This window comes from Cyprinus carpio, chromosome B22, assembly GCF_018340385.1.
Source record: "Cyprinus carpio isolate SPL01 chromosome B22, ASM1834038v1, whole genome shotgun sequence".
NCBI classification, from domain to species: Eukaryota; Metazoa; Chordata; class Actinopteri; order Cypriniformes; family Cyprinidae; genus Cyprinus; species Cyprinus carpio.
This window is the reverse complement of record NC_056618.1, coordinates 2,475,279-2,492,883: the sequence shown is the minus strand read 5'-3', so window position 1 is coordinate 2,492,883 and position 17,605 is coordinate 2,475,279. Positions and strand designations below refer to the sequence as shown.

The 17,605-nt window shown below is 39.4% G+C and overlaps 1 pseudogene; it reads right to left on the bottom strand.

Moving 5' to 3' along the window:
• Window positions 1-1,429: 1,429 nt before the first annotated feature.
• Window positions 1,430-17,605, bottom strand: part of LOC122141453 — a 29,190-nt pseudogene continuing 13,014 nt past the window's right edge.

Sequence of the window (17,605 nt, the reverse complement as noted above, 5' to 3'; positions counted from 1 at the left end):
AAAACAGTACAGATTCATAAAGTTGTCTGATATAGATTTCAAACTTTATAATCTTAAAAACAATTCAACACATCAGTCAACTCTCATAATATCAAAAAATCATAGAGGTGTGAAAACAACATGAGAATAAGACAGAATGTTGATTTTTTAAAATGAACTCTCCCTTGTAAGAGACAATTAGACTTTATAATCAGCAGAAAGTGTTGGAGGAAAAACTGCATTACATAGACTTTAACACTAAACCGCTGAACGATTCTATAATCATTTCTGATGATGGTAAATTCATAATGTCCAGGGTCTTTTGTGCTGATGTTCCTGATGGTGAGAGATCCGGTCTGACAATCAAGCTGAAATCTGTCTCTGAACCTCTCATCACATTCAATCGTTTTCTTTCATTGTTGTTAACTTTCATAGATGATATCCATCTGCAGACTTCCACTGTATCAGATATCGCTTTGTATTTCAGTAGCATTAGGAAAAATGTCAGATTCTCCCTCCATCACTGAAACATTATTTCAGCTCTTACACCTGTAAAACACAGAATCCAGTTTAAACTTTATACTCATTGTAATTAAAAATTCTTCTCATCCTGTTAGCATTATTAGCCTAAATCAGAATTTCAAAGAGCTTGCATATTATAAATGTACTCACGGATCTGGAAAAGAACTGTTTGAGTTTGAGTGGTGCGAATGTGTCGCTGAAGCTCCAGATAATGTGTGATCTGCTCTCCTTGTCCTTAAACCCCTCATAACTGTCTGAGATGATCCTTTCATAGACTTCAGGGGTGTGAATATTTGGAGACCCAAACATCCACAGCACGTGATCGACTCGCTGGGTTTCAGTTATATCATTGTGAAGAATGATGAAATCTCTCTCAGTCACACGTGTTACCATTTCATCCCTTGCAAAATCATTCACATCTAAAAAAAGTTGAATTAAAGCAATAGGTATAATATGGTCAGTGATGAAAAAAAAAATGTTAATGCATCTGAAAATCAATCTTAGAAACTGTCATGCAAAGTTGCAGCCTATTTTTTGTATTTGTGTGTGTGTGTGTGATCATCTAGCCTATTAGTTATTCAAAAGGACAAATCTCAGTTATTCTTTTGGTCACCAAAGAAACGTTTCACTGTGTATAAGCATATATAGGCCTAAGCCTAGTTTTTGTCAAATGAAACGGTAAAATGCTCATAAGTGCTCTAAAGGCAGCTCTGGAGATAAGTTTACACAGCGGCGTTGTGTTTCAGTTTGTAGAAGGAACTGATCGTGTCTACGTTACCGACCAACACATAAATGTATTCAAATAGTATTTTGCGGTTTAATATTCACAGACACGAGTCCATATCGCGATTTGATTAAGCGTACTGACCTACTTTTGATTTACTTATCGAAACTTGGATTTAATTTCGTGACATTCCGCGTTATATAGTCAATTATAGTTAGACTGGATTCCGTCCGCGTTTAGCGCATAGCTGAAATCACGACGCACTAAATTTATTTCGCGGATCCCCTGACTATGGGTCACGGAGCCCACTTTGAGAATCCCTGGTTTACAGTACTAGAAAATATAGAGTAGAGTTTTTAAAATTGAATCACTCACCATCCTCCTTCACAAATTAAAACCAGAACAAAGCAAGAAAACCAATTCACATTCTTTCAGCTGATATATGAGAGTTTCCTCGTGCTTCCATCGCTGCTCTGCTGTTTCTCATTGTAAAGATCATACCTGTGTACTCTAAACTGGAGAAAGATGTAGGCTACTCATTTGTAAGTTGTCATAACGTAAAGTCATCCTTTAACCAAACCCCTCCAAAGAAAACAATCCCCCAAGGAAAACGAAAAAAAATGCACATCTGCGTACCAACACTTTGGTTGTGACTTGTACAGATTTGCAAAGTGCTTCTAAAGCGAACACCATTCACTTTTTAGAAAAGAGGTTTTAGTGGAGAGAACCTACTATGTCGCACTCAATTTTTTCAATAAGGAGAAATGTTTTCAATTATTTTTTAACTCTGACTATGTTATCTGTGTGATTTATCCCATTTTTTTAGAGAAATAAAGTGCCTTCGACTACGTTTAGACAAACCTGCTAAAATACCGAGAAAATGCACTTAAATTTAAAAAATAATTTTTTAAAAAAAACCATTTAAAGAATACATCATGTCATAAACCATATAATCATCACGAAAGAACAAATAGGAATTAGTCACAGGTCAGGTTAGAGGTTGGTAAGGTTAGGTTCCTATAGGTTTTTGGGCAGAATTGTGGATCAAGGCTCAGCAAAAGCTGTTGGGGGATGTCGTTAGCAAATCACGGCCGCCATTTTGTTTGTTGATCCTGGATTCAAACCATACTGTCCAACAATACAGGACCTTACTTACCCGGAGTCACCACCACCCACACCTACACCTTACCGTTAATCACTGGGGACAAATGATGGCTGGTTTAAGAAGGGTGTAGAAGCACCTACCTGGATTGGAAGCCTAAAACTGATCATGTCCTGAAACTGTCTCTCGCAGTTATGATTGGTTGAGTTGGAATGAATGTTCCAGGATCAACAAGGCTGTTGACTCCCGGAACATGCGTGTACTTGTGTAGAACTCATGGTACAGCCGTGTTGTTGTCTTCTACTCTATGCGGTGCATGCCAATGTGTGTCTTCGTTTTCACACGGGGAGCTATGGGGATACGCGCAAAAGACCTGCGAGCCAAAATCAATTCAGTTTAGTTTCACCTGTGTTCCAACAGCACCAAGAGAAGACAAAACTTTAATAAATAACTAAAAAGGACACCGTTTCTAAAGACATTTAGAAATTACATTGTTTCTAGAAGCGTCACACAGGAGACATTTAGCCACCAACATTAGTATATACCAGCATATTTTTGTTAGGCGGGATAGGAGCTGTGAAAATGGCGAGGTTGGAAACACTAAAATACAAACATCTATGTGACCAACCAACGTACGCTGCGTTCTCAAAACTCAGGGCAATGTTGATAATACCTAGAATATGCAAAATCAACTGCGGGCTGCAGAGCCGTTTCCTGTATTTAGCACCTAAAAACTCTGGAACTAACCGACCTTAACATTGTTTCGGTGTTGAGGGCAGACACACTCTTGCCGTTTTAAATCTAGCTTAAAGACCCATCTCTTTAACGTGGTTTACAGATAAACACACTACTACGCTTCGAATAGCCAAATCCGTTAAAGGATTTGTTAGGCTCTGCATGAATTATGTAAACCAGAAACCTGAACACTTCCCCTAAACACCTGATGTACTGGCTACAATCGTTAGCAGAAGGGCATACTACGCTAAGAGTAGTCTGTTTCTCTCTATTTCCGAAGGGCAAGTCAAGGCCCCAAAACCCCCCGCAAATTTTCCTACAGTCTGTATCCAGCAGGAGAGGGTCACTGCAGTCTGCCGGGAGTTTCGATGTACGGTTCCAGACCAGATGGGTGGATCTCAGAACCTAGAAAAGGGGACCCTTTACAGGCCGTGGAAGAGGACAGCGGAGACAAGGGCCAATAGATGAGCCCCAGATACAGGGAATCCCCTGTCAAGAACTTGTCGGAGAGCGAACCCCCACCAGGACGAAGACCATAGGAAACAGATGAGTCTTCCTACGAGGCCAATCTGGACGCTCCCTGCTGCAGCTGGTAATTGACACGCCTGGTTTACCGTCCGGTCAGAGTGTCGAGGCCCTTTTCCCCGTGATGAGCCTGGTATTCTCCCAAGAATTTTTCTCCCTTCTGTCAAATGACTGGAGAACTTTGGCGATTACTCAGCCCACTTGCACTCCGCCCATACGCCTTATGGCTTGCTTAGTTGGGGCCACTCAGTTTACAGCGATATCGAGCAAATGTCAGTGGATTGTTTTTTTTAGAATTTCTCTGAATACTGCTTTGATGGTTGTAGAGTGGGATACCTAGAAGGCTCAAGAAAAAAAACACAAGTTTGATTGAGTGGATATAACAATGAATGCAAAAACCCCTCTCATGGCCAACCCATGTAAATGGTATTATTACCAGTATTATTATAAAATCTTTTTTTTATTCTTTTTTTATATGTATGGGACACATGTGTGAAATGATGTTAAAACAATACCCATATTGCGGTCAGTACTGGGACAGGAACACTCTTTGTGCTCTAGGGGGCAGTATTTAACTTCCCCTTGATTTTCCGCTATCAGCAGAGTCGAGAAGAGGACTTTCTTTTCATGTTTACATGCAGAGGCGTTGCGCGCTCATTATTTTGAGAGGGGGGTTAGGCTTGTAAATGCAACAGGAAATAGCTATGGAATACAGTGTAAAGTTATAAAGATAAAAAAGTATGATTATGGAAATGTGATTTAACATGTAGGTTGCAACGTAAGCCGGGGGTGTTTATTCTAGGAAATAAAAGGAAAAATACTTTGCAGAAAAGTTGGGAGCCAAAAAACTCATTGGACCCCATTTTCCATTCCCCCCTGTGATCTTCCACTGTATAGAGAGATGAGGAAAAAAGTGAGCTGCTTTCAACGTCTCCCTTCTGGTATTGCTTTCCAGAAGAAAGGAAGTCCATATAGGTTTGAGATTGGCAGATTGTGAAAAATCAGTCCGAGTTACCAAAGAAACTGCATCAGATCAATATTAAGTACAAACTCTGTTTTTGAGTAAGAGGAAAACCAATTACACTGCGGTATTCAAAACCTAAAAACATGTTAAATGCTCTGAAAACACAAGAATGCAACAAGAACTGTTGTTTAGAGGTTTATAAAGCGCACAATAATGAGGCTGAAGTAATGTTGTCAACCACTTGCTGGATGGTCATAGGTGCTTTTCCCAGCGGCTTCTTTCAGTAGGTCTGCCAGGTGTGTACTGTTATCGAGCAGCACTTCTCTTAATTTGAGGCAATGATGTTACGTCTGGGCACAAACTGTAACTGGAAAAGTTATTATAGTTATAGTGATGCTGGCCTTTAACCGACGGAGCTGTCTGTTCCTGAATCGTGAACGCTAGAACGTAAAGTTCCTGGGTCCCGAGGAAAAATCTGCACTCAAACAGGGGCAAGAGTTCAGGCTCTCGAGTCTGGGCTAAACTTATAGAAGGAGGAAAACAGGAACCAGCCTTCTCGCTCCAGGAAAAACACCGAGTTTTGTGGTGGACTCTGTTTGAAGCGGTTTAGTGCGTGATTTAGGGTGTGTGTGTCATGAGCCAAAACCACATACAGTTTTTGAGCACAATTAAACGACCACGCCGATCTTATTGCGTCCCAGACGTACGGTGTCATTTGCACCCTTCCTGCTTGATTCCCGTACAGGCCACACACCCATGTGCACCCGCGTGTGCCCGATCAACATCCCCCGTAAAGAAGCACATCCTCACCCAGCGGCTGGCAGTAACCGGAATGGTTGCACTTGTTCAGTGCTTTCATCATTAGAGGAAGCTGTTGCCTCTCTATCTAACAAACAGACTAGGTGTGTGTCCTTCACTCAGATAGAGAGTATTAGGTTTAGCCGTGGGAGTGGTCAAAGGTGATGTGTGACAGCATCTAAAAACAAAAGAGACTTAGCAGAAAATGTCAACTTAAATATCTTACAATTAGCAGTAGCCGGCATATTGAGTGTAATGATTGTAAGAAATTATTCACATGCCATACTTTACACAGCCATTTTGATAATTCATTATTTTAAATAAGGTTCGGTTGATGAACTCATGTACAGTACATTAGAAGCAACAGTATTTTGCCCCTGCAATAAATGTATCTGTCACGACCACTAAGACCTTTCAAACTGAAAATGGAAAAGGTGGGTTAAAAAATTGGTGAGGTAGTTACCGGAGTGTCTACAAACGAACCATTTATCTACATTTTAACCTGCAATCTTTATGTTGACCATGTTTAAAACTCAACATTTGTAGAGTCCTGGGGTGGTGCGTTGCAGACTCCTACAGTGTAAAATTCTAGTTGGGAGTTAGAGTAAGGGGTTAGTATGGGTAAATTTATGTTAAGCCAAAGACTCACACCATTTGAACTTTATTGTGAAGCACAGTTAAAACATGCATGGCTAGGTCTCTTGTTGACAACTATTCTCCATTTTTACCTTAAATTAGGGGCTTGTGTATCGCAAAGTAGCAGTGTGGAGTGGGGTGGGGCCGAGAGCAGTGAGAATGGACAGCGAGGACGGTGGAGTGATGGGAAATGAGGCGACACCTCGCGCAAAATCATCGGGCCCGAGGTCCCACAGCGCGACGGTCGGAAGGATACCAAAAGAGCGCTATGCCAGTGAAGAACGAGCAGAGGACCAGGACTGGGCTTATTTGTGGTAGATTGGTTCTGTTTATGCGCGTGGTGGGCACTCATCCGTGAGGGGCTGTCGCACGGTTTTGTGTTTATTTTATTTTTTAAAGCTTCAGTGGTTAAGTCCACCCAGTTCGCCGCATCATGTAGCTTACCGTGATTGTGACGTTTATATTGTTACATTGGTGCGCGAAACCGGGAGGAAGGAGCGATCTTCAGCTAAGGACGGTCTCACTGTCACAGTCGCATAGGTGAAGTATACTTGAAACTACAAGGCCGGGGACAATTTCAGCACGAATGGTTAGGAAGAACCAAAGTCCTTACAACATGTTGCATCGGGATCCAGTGATGTTCATTCCAACGAGCCTCCACTTGAAATTCAATACCAGATAAAAGCAACATACCTCAGTAGGGCAAGGCGTATTCCTTCAGTGCCAAAACTTCTTTTCACAATGTTCCCGAGGTTCATTATTACTGCGGTCCCGTTCTCTCAGACTTTTTTTCAAGGAGGACAAGCAACGTTTAAAAACTCCTTTTGAATTCTGACCAGCTGAGAGTCTTGTAAGGCAAAACCAGATTTTTATTTCGATCAAACTGGCCAAGGAATGACATTCATGACATTTGCCTGTATACTACACAGAAAAAAAATTATAAATGTAACAACTTTTGTTTTTTTTGCCCCATTTTTCATGAGCTGAACTCAAAGATCTAGACTTATTCTGTGTCACAAAAGGCCTATTTCTCTCAAATATTGTTCTCAAATCTGTCTAAAATCTGTGTTAGTGAGCACTTCTCCTTTACGCGAGATAATTCATCCACCTCACAGCATGACAGCATGATTATTACACAGAGTCTGCCTTAGGCTGGCCACAATAAAAGGCCACTCCTAAAATGTGCCTTTTTATAACACCGTGCATCGCCCTTACAAAAAAATAACCATGGTTCTATTATAGTAAAACTGTAGTAACCATGTTTTTTTTTGTTTTGTTGACTACACATTGACCTTTGTATAACCACAGATTTACTACAAATACCATGGTTAAACTATGGTTAATATAGCAAAACCATGGTTAATTGTGTTACCGGTTTACTATAGTAACATGTGGCAAAAACTAACTAAAAATAAAATAAAATTATAGAGTAAATGTGCCCTTAGTTGTTTACATCTTTGTCAAGGTCTTTTTATTTTTTAAACGCTATTTAAAAGCACGTCAGCTTAGTATATTCGTGTTCAGCTGCATTTTCTTTCCCTGCTCTCCCTCCGTCTCTCTGTCACTCATGCGTCTCCTCACATGCGCGCAGCGCACAACCATACACATCAGCCCCTCCCCTCCGTGCACGACGCTCTCCCTGAGACGTTTCGTTCGACTTTGAAACAAGTTCGCGAAAGTTGGATATCTCTATCTCGTGCAACACCTTTACACATCACACAGTAAAAAGTGTTAATAAAATACTTTTTACAATTCTGACTATAATTTTGTCAGTGTGTTAATGTCGAGACTCCTAGACCGATTGAGCCTTCTATCTAGAATGGTAAACTCGTCTCATGTATTGATGTAAAATGTCGGACTTTTTCGGTTGTGGTTTTCGATGGTCAAAACACTACATAAAAGCTGTGATTCAAATAGTACATACCTGTTCTATGGCCATTTTTTTTTTACACTTATCACACTGAAATTTTTGCGCCCCTCATCTCCACAGTCCTTGGGTCCTGTGGCGGATTGTAGCTCTTCTTTGCTGCGTTGTATAGCTCGTGTAAATTGTTTAGGGTCATTGCTAGCAATTGTGAAAACTGTCCGTATGCTGTGCTGCGTACACTGTGGACTAGTACTAGGTTGTTGATTCATTGTATACGAAGATGTGACTAAAACAACAACTAAGCTTTTTCCAAAAAACCCACTTTACAAACGAATTAAAACTAAACTGCATTTGAAACAACATAACATACATCTGAAACCTGTATGAACATAAAAAGAGCCAAGTAGCCTAGGCCCTAAATCTACCCGCTAGTTTTTGAATTTGTTTTAATTGGTTTAGTAGTTGTTCTATTTATTTTCATATTATTTATATGGCTTTCTTGTAAAAGTATTACTTTTACTATCGTAATTAGAATTGTATTGCAGTTGCACTTAACTTCTAACTTTTGAGCTTGACTCAAAACAGTTCTCTTTTGGATATAAAAATCACATTGAGATATTCATCTAGCAGACTGATTTTCAATTTTTGTCACCTTGCTTAGACGCTTGTATGGGTTTGCACACACACATCGTTGATGCACGGTTGGCGATTCCGGTGGGGATTGATATGTTTACCATGATTGTCATTCGAAGCATTGAATGAGCAAGGACCCACCCAATTTATGGTTGGGAATACTCCGCCACGCTGCGTTTGCTCTACCCATAGAAAAATCTTAGATCTTTGATTTTCATCTCATTAAACTGTGGGCCACAACAAAAGTGTTGCGTTTAATAATTTTGTTCAGTATCTTTACCCATTTAGCAAATGACTTTTTCTTTCAGCTATACAGTTGAATACCTTAAATGGTCACGTGACATTCATCTCAAACGCCAAATAAAATTTTCCATCTTTGTTGTTGATCTGTTTTTGATTGATAACAAGTTGCCTTTGTTTAATTCTTTTTTTGGCTAGAATACCAGAATTATTTGCAGTACCAACGAATTTGTTTTGTATATACAAACTCACCCGAGAACGGACCACTTATCACTATTAACTTGTTCTTCAAACTACCATAGTTTCGCTATAAAACCAGTCTATTTATCTTTGTCTGGGCCCTCGAATTCTGCAGAGTCGTTTTTACTTACTTCAGAACTTCAAGAATGACACGTGCCACTCCGCTAGCCCCAGCATAGCAGGATTATTACTCCCTGTCATCATCCTAGATTATTGGTCACTGAGGTCCCGGATTTTCAGAATCAGACTTTGATCCTTGAAGCACATTCTTGATGAACTCCATGTCCTGACTTTGGGGGTCTTTGTGGGCTGAGGGTCATGCCATCTGAATCTGGCATTTGGGATCACAAGAAGGCCTTAGAAAGTTTTCTTCATTGGCACGACAAGTTCCCTGTTATTGTGGCTCAAGAGTCAAGATGATTCATGTGGGAGTTTGGTGACGGTCAGAAGGCACAGGGTGGGCAGGTTCTGGCGAGTGTTTTCTCTGTAAAGCTGGCTCCTTTGAGCCTGTCAATTGTCAAACTTTGTTACAATTTTTGCATGTAAACTCAAGTTTAGACATAAATTTTGATTCGCTCGGCGTATTCTATGCTACAGTATGAAGATGTTTACAGACATTGTTGGGGAAGTTTTAACCGTTTTAAATATGAATGTTTTTTTTTAAAGATCATTATTTTGTGTATTATCGTGTAACAGAATATGTTGACATGCTTTAAATGTTCAACAACTTATTATTTTCAATACCTTGGCTCACCTTGTTTTTAGTGTAGGTCCTCTATCCCACCGCGTCTCTCAAACATGTAGTTTTCTACAAAGTCCCCTCTGGCCATTCCGAGCAAGCGCATTCTGCTCTAATTGTGCCAGCTGACCACGTGCCATTCCGGATTGGCTGAACACCGCCAGCACACTTGTCGCTGCATGTAACCCCCATAATCGCAAGCTCCTCAAGTGCAACAGTTGGAGTGGCCTTATGGACATATTTCCACAGAGTGATGTAAATGTGGCGCGGCTTTAAGGCGAATTTAGTCGTTTATGGTCGAGGTTTTGCAGAGTCTTAACTATGATAAAAAACAATGTCGTTTTTTGTTTGGGCGAAAACGCGTCGAGGACCCTTTCCCACACCAAAACGTGGCAAGAAATTATAAGTAAGTGCGGCCTGAAGAAAAGTTCCCTTTGTTTCCTCGTGCTTACTTCCAGTTTTCTCGCTCACTATGGGGACAGGAGCAGCTGTCAGTGAATAAATGAAATCCAAGTAACTCATACTCTTAAAAAAAGGTAGCTGCGGCCAAAGTGTTCTTCAAGTGATTCCATAAAATAATAATTTTTTGGTTCCACAAAGGAAACATTCAGTCAAAGTGGTGGTGCTTAAAAGATAGGTCGCGTGCTCTTGTGCCGAATCGTTTATAATCTGAAGAACCTTCTTCAGCGCGCGTCTAATGGCAGCCTTTTGTGGGGTGTCACAACAGAAAAGAGGGGTTTCTGCATGAGGGTGTAGCAGTCTCTTTAGTGAACCAGTTTAGAACCAAATTTTCTTGACTACGTGCCATGCTGACGCACCTTTAATTTTTAAGAGTGTATGTTTTACACATTTGAAAAAGTAACTCTGATTATTTTACTTGTAAATATTAAACAGATATGTGGTTTACTTTTGACGATTTTACTTGGAAAAAAAGTTCTCATTACCTAACTCACCTTACTAGTAATGTTTTTAACCCACAACACATGTTTACCAGAGGTTTTCAGAATACTTACAAGCCTTTCTGACAACAGGTAGGTGGCTGGAGAGAATCTCTGAAATCCGTCTAAAGTTGATGTTTGAAGTTCCTGAGGACAAACTCATCATGTCCGGCTAGCTGACAATCTACAAACCCCGGAAAGGCCAGAAATGTGTGCACTGCAACCGTGTGAGAAGGGCTATTTTGTCCGTGAGCTTTCAGGAATCCTGCAAAAAAGACCTGTCTTTTGAGCTACACGATGCACGCTAACGAGACTAAAGCATCCTTTCAGGGGACAGAACTTTCCTCCTCCAAAAGACCTTAATGTCTTTGGTCCACTTTTTGGTTGATCGTCTAAACGACTGTCTTCCCAAATGAGGTATAGAACCCTCTCAAGTAGAACGTCTGCTGGAATCACAAGAATTCCGAAGATGAAAACCTTTAGAAAGATTCCCAAGTGTTTCTTTTAACTTTCTCCCACTGCCACATCAATCACGCTTTTAAGAAAATCAGACAAATTAGACTTTTGCCCCCTTTTTCACTTTAGTTAATTCCAGGGAGTCTTGGTTTCCCTGATAGAAATTCATGAAAACCAAATAAGGCTGCAAAGGAATTCCTGGACACTGAGATGGACAAAGCTGAAAAATTTTAGTTCTGTTATATTCCAAAATTGCTCTCAGAGAACCAGGTAATGATGCCAGGATATCGAAGATCTTCGTCAGGCGTGATATAATATTTCCTCAAGTCTTCTTTACTGAAGATGGCATTCTGTTCCTTCAGCTTCCAGTATGCCAATTCTGCCAGTTTCTTAATCAGTCCTTTGTACTGTATGAGAGCGTCTTCTGGTGACAACATTTTTTTTTTTTCGTTTCCTTGATTTTGTTGTGGCTTAAACCCAGTCTGAATGAGCAGATAGTGGATATACATTTCTGTCTGATTTGAGGGCACATGTCCCTGTCTTTATTTGGGACTTTTATTTGAACTTGGACTTTTAATGACATGGTTTTTCAGAACAACTGATGAAATCCCAACAAAAGAGAGGTATGTGGCACAATATTCACAGGCTCTTATGAGACTTCAGGTGACAGGTGACTGTTTTGGTTAGATCTGGATCCTCAAATTGACTGCCTCGTGAAGTACTCCTCCTTTCTTTGTTCATCTGTGAATCCTCTGATCTGCGTGACATATCCCATGTCTGAAGATCTCCAGATGGAAGCCCTGTTCAGCTGCCACACAGGCCGCTGGTGATCCACAGGGTGCGGATGGAAGCAGTTTTTCCTCTTAGAAGGTTTTGCTAGGAGGACACATCCAGCGGGCTTCTTTTAGTAACATCTGACAAAATGCTGGTTTTGAAAGCTCAGTTCATTTTTATATTCATCCAGACCATCTAAGATGAACAGAAACTTTTCTATCACAGATCCAGTCAGAGATCGGCCCTCGCCTCTTTTTGAATTCTGGGTAAAACGCAACAAAGCAGGTCAAAAAGACTCTGGTTTTCCTCCCTCAACAGCAAGTTCAGCTCTCGGAATGGGAGCAGAAAAGCACTAGCTCTAGAATCCTGATTGGCTTTTTCCCCGCTTGCCCAGTCATAGACAAACTTCTGCACAGTGACTGTTTTCCCGATTTGCCAGCAATTCCTTTGTGTTAAAACGATCTCATTGGTCCTATTTTCACCCAAGCGTGGTTTAAGAATTTCATTGTAGTTTATGACTATCTGCCCTGGTGTGTTTAAATCATTGGTCGTCTCAATCTGCCAGATCTTGTGTTCTTTATTGATGGAGTCTGACTCGTCATTGATGATGAACAGTTGAGTGTAGATCTTATTTAGAGAGACTGATTGTTGTAAAGCTTCCCTCCAAAATACTCTCAGACTCCTTCATCATTCTTGATTTCATCTTATTCTTTACTCCCTGAAGAATTTTTCTAAATATCAGGGACAAATATGGAAAGTAATGTTATTAACAGGAGTATCCACTGACGAATAAATAGTTTTATGCAGCAAAGAGGTTTTTTACTCTTACCCTCTTTGTTTATTGAGGTACAGCGAGACACATGTGAGATCTGATAGAAAACAAACACATAAAAATATATACACTATAAACTTCAAACATAACCCAAATCATAAACTAACAAAAAAGCAAAATATTAAATAATACAGAATTATAGTGATCAGTCACTCACCACATTTTGGTTTACTGTAACATCACCAGCTATTGTGGATCCCAGTATGTTTGGAGCAACTACTGTGCCACCATTCTTCAGGTTAATTCCGAAGTCCTGAAGATACTGGTCTGAATTTTGAATTGATGATCGTCTGAGTGATGTAGATCTATTATTATTATTATGTTGTGGAATGTTGTCATGCCGTAGAAGTGCCACGTTTCCAAATTGTGTTTTTTGAACGCTGTTACCATCTGTTTCAAAAATAAATACATAACCAAAACAGTGCAAATATTGCAGTTAAGCTTATTAAAGATTGAGCATTTACTAATAACAAAGTAAATCAGAAATATTTTCCTACTTTCGATACGGCTCCTTTTGGAGCACTTGTCCATTTGTGATACTTTTTTCTTCTTTTCAAATATATTCTCCTTCGGAGGGTCTTCCAACTTCTTGGTTGTTCCGCTTTGTTAGGATAAACAGTTCATGATACATTTTAATGTTTTAAATTTTTTTAATGTTTACATTTGAAAGCAAACATATACACGACCATTCAAAAGGTTGGAATCTTTAAAAGATTTTAATGTTTCTGAAAGGGTTTTTTAATGCTCACTAAGGCTGCATTTTATCAAAATACAGATTTTTGAATTTTTAATGGAAAACTGTCACACATTTTTTTTTTCGGTGTTTATTAAACAGTATTTATTAAATATAAATATTTTGTAACATTATAAAAGTCTTTACAGTCACATTTGATCAACCAAATGTGTCCTGGCTGAATAAAAGTATTAATTACCCCACATTTTTTAATCATAGTGCATCACAAAAAATTTAAAGCAGCAAAAAAATGTTTTCACACAGCTTAGAAATATAGAAATGCTATTTGAACACCAATCAGCATATTAGAATGTTCTGTAACATGTTCTTGGCCAAACGCAAATATTGGGCCGGCTTTCAAAGGAGGGGCTTCTCAGAGACCGAAACGAAACAGAGCTGTACGGACGAACAAAGAAAAAAAGGTGTTGCAACAATGTGCAATATGTGAAAAAATCATAGGGCTATCCTTTGAACATTCAACAATGAAAAACTAGAATACCCCCAAAACAAAAAGTGGATAATAGGGGATCTTAGCTGAAATAAATCTCATTGAAATAAAATCTCATTGAAAGTTAATAAACAAACAAACAAATACATAAATAAGAAAGAAAGAAGAAAGAAAGAAAGAAAGAAAGAAAGAAGGCGGCTACCAAAAAATTTTACGTGTTTCGAAAACTTAGTTTCTCCTATAGCTAATTATTAATACTGGTATTATACTGCCTATATTAATGACATCAGCACCTACCAGCGCATTTGTACACTCACAATTATACATCAATGCCCTTTTTCTAAACATTGGAACCGGAAACATACCGGTGTGTAGTTTACATTACATAGGCTACCTGTACTTGCGTTTGATCGGTTTCTTCTGTAAGTATAGTGCTCTTCTTCTCATTCATATCTTTCATGTTTGATTGTGTTCACGGGCTCCATCACAGAACATTCGTTTTGTGTGTAGCCTTATATTTCTGTGTCTTTAACGGTAGCTGAACTGTGAAAACGAAAGCGCGTTAACAGCGGCGCGTTACTGTCATACGTCGAGCGGGAGGTCGAAAAAAGTCTCGTCCGTGACAGCGGCGTCAATCCATCTGTGCTTCGTAACGTGACCTGAGCTACAACGACTTGAAAGAGAGGTTGACACCACACGCTTGATTGGTGGATTCAAGTGTCCACCTACATTTCTATCCAATTGACACTCAAAAAAAAAAAAAAAAACCTCATCACGTTCTGTTGGCTCAAACCGGTGCGCAACGTTTTTCTACGGTTTCCGGGTTGAACGACATGTTTCTACTACGATGTTGCCCTGATGATTGAGGTAACGTTAATTTCATCTCTTAGGTGATGCAGATGTGGTTAAAAGTTTTGTGCATACACCTTGCAGTATATAACTGCTTCATCAGGGCAAGTAATTACAATTTTTTAATGATTCTACCTCTCTACCCCCTTACTGGTTAAATTATTAACATTTTGCAGATACTGCTAGGTGTATATAAACTTTGGACTGCAATTGTGTCTAAAAATATATTTTTAAAGATCGGTCAGTGCAATTTTTCTTTCAGTTGAAACGGCTCAGGATTATATTTAGTCTGGGACTGGTCTTAAGCCTTGTCTGTGAAACCCCCCAGGGGGTACAAGTAACCTACTTTAGTAATGTTTTACAATAAGGTCTTCATTTGTTTTTTACATGGAATTATAATTTTCTTGATTTATTTATTTATTTATTTATTTTTGTATTAATTGTTTGTATGTTTGTGTGTTAGTAATCTTATACGTTATGAGGACCAAATGACTACACAAGGATAGTAATACCAATAAATTTTGACCTTGTGGACATTTTGAGGTCCCCAATGAGGAAACAGGTTTATACCATCTTACAGAATGATGTTTTCTATGATGGTGAGGATTAGGTACTTTTGTATGTAAGTGATTTTGTATTGTTGTATCCAGACTCTTTCTAATAAGTGAGTTGAAGTGTTTTAAATGTGTATAGTGTTGGGTTTTTCTTGGGCATCAGCAAAAAGCGTTTTGTGTATTTGTTTTAGAGATGTTGTCAATAAATGTAGAGGGTTTTCCATTTTGTGTTTGAGTTGATTATAACTAGGTAATTAAGAGATTTTTTTTTTTTTTTTTATATTAAATATATTAAAATTCATTGCCAGAGATACATGACATTGAAGTATATTTTAGTTCACATTAATTGTTAATTCAGAAGTACATATTTACCATATTTCAAAGTACATATAAAATATATCTAAAGTCCGCGTAAGTGGTTCAAAAATAATCACTCAAGAGTTCAACTAATTGCAAGTGAATGTAATTTAAAAAACTGTAATATATTTGAAATTAGTACAAATACTATGCATTTATGTGGTCGAAAACATTACATTAAATTCACGCTTAGGTGTATTGTTAACTGACATTAAAGTGTATTTTAGTTCACATTAATTGCTTTTCAGTACATTAGTAGTAGTTATAAAAGTATACTTAAGTTACATTAGTTATAAAAGTATACTTAAGTGCACTTCTTTTCCACAAGGGAGACAAACATCAACAACCCGGTCTTCCTTCCTGGTATTGGAGTACTTTTAAAGGTTTCTTGCTGGTTAATGGACACATCGATGTAGCCCATCTCTTCCCAATTCCAGGGCTCGCGCACATATTTGCAATGTCTCTCACGAGCGCCAACTCGCGCTCTCTCTTGGTGAAGCCAACAAGGAAGTCGACAATCGACTGGACGCTTGAGTCTGGCTGCAAAAAGGGAGTCAGTCCTATAGACTCATGTTAAAATGCAGCAGAAAAAAAAAAACATGTTTACAGCCTGGTTCAATTTCTGATTTGGTCTATATAGCTAATTTTGCCCTTTCATGACCACTGTGAGGGGCGTGAATTTTTTTTTATAACTCATCCGTTTAAATTATATTAAGCCTTAAAGTTCGCATAATTAAGGGCGTGGGTCACCTTTGAGTGAAAGGTGGAATTGCCGCTGTGCTGACACTGCCGTCGAGCTAGGTGCAGGCTCCGCACACTTTAAACGACCCAGGGATCCTTGCGAAATGCCAATCAGACAACGGGTGGGAGGAGATTTTGCTCAAGAGCAATTGATGGACATGGCTGAGAAGAAAAATAATTAAGTTGTAGGCATCATTACGGTTTTTTATGACCTAGGTGTACATTTTACCAGTTGTTACCTACAGTTTATACAAACATTATGGACATCGACCCAGTGGTTGATATTCTCAAACATATTAATAGCGCGTTCAATAATACGATCGCGTTATGATTCATTAAATAAATAGAACCGAAGGGCAGGGCTTTACTGAGGCATATGTAAAACCTAGTATTTATATTTAAACCTGTAAATTCATCTGAAACTCACGCACATGTTTATTATGTTAAAATTGTATCTTATTCAAATGGAACTATAGGCAGCATATTCCCCGAACCTGCAGCTCCTGTCAAAAAAACACACCAGACTGTTATTCCGGCGTGACGATCGAGTCTGTCCCAAAAATACCTCTTTATACGTCACCCTCGTGGACTCGTGCCAACGGCCCTATAGGTCTGCACTACCATGACGTCACAAAAGTGTGGACTCTGAGGAAGTCCACAATTCTGAGAGTGTGCCATTTGGGACAGGGCATTTGAGCTTTAAAAACGCTCTTCAGGATGTCTACGGGTGATGTCACGGACACTACGTCAGTCCATGTTTTTATACCGTCTATAGGATGGTCTCGCAGTTAACACTCCCTTCCCACGTTCAGATGGACCAACTTCAAGCTACCGTGAATGAACTGTGTTCCAGTTGATATGATCCCTACACTGTGTCATTGCATCCCTAACTCCTTCACTTCGGAACATGGGCTCTGAATCGGGAACCGCTGATGTTAGTCTATTGTAGTATGTTGTCTCTGGTATTCTGGTCTGTGAGCATAAAAATGCGTTCCAGGGGCGGTGGCTTTGGACGGTGTTTTGCAGGGAGGGTGGGATGTTCGCTTTCAGTGCTATCAGGCTAATGTTAGCATTTTCCAAGATCTCCTATTGCACCTTACTGGATGTTGTGACTAGCGCGCCCTTTCTGTTTGAAATTTAGGGTTGCCAAACCGTTCCGTATAATGTGGATCCGTCCCGTATTTAAGGCATCAAAGACGCGTGTCCGTATAAAAAAGCT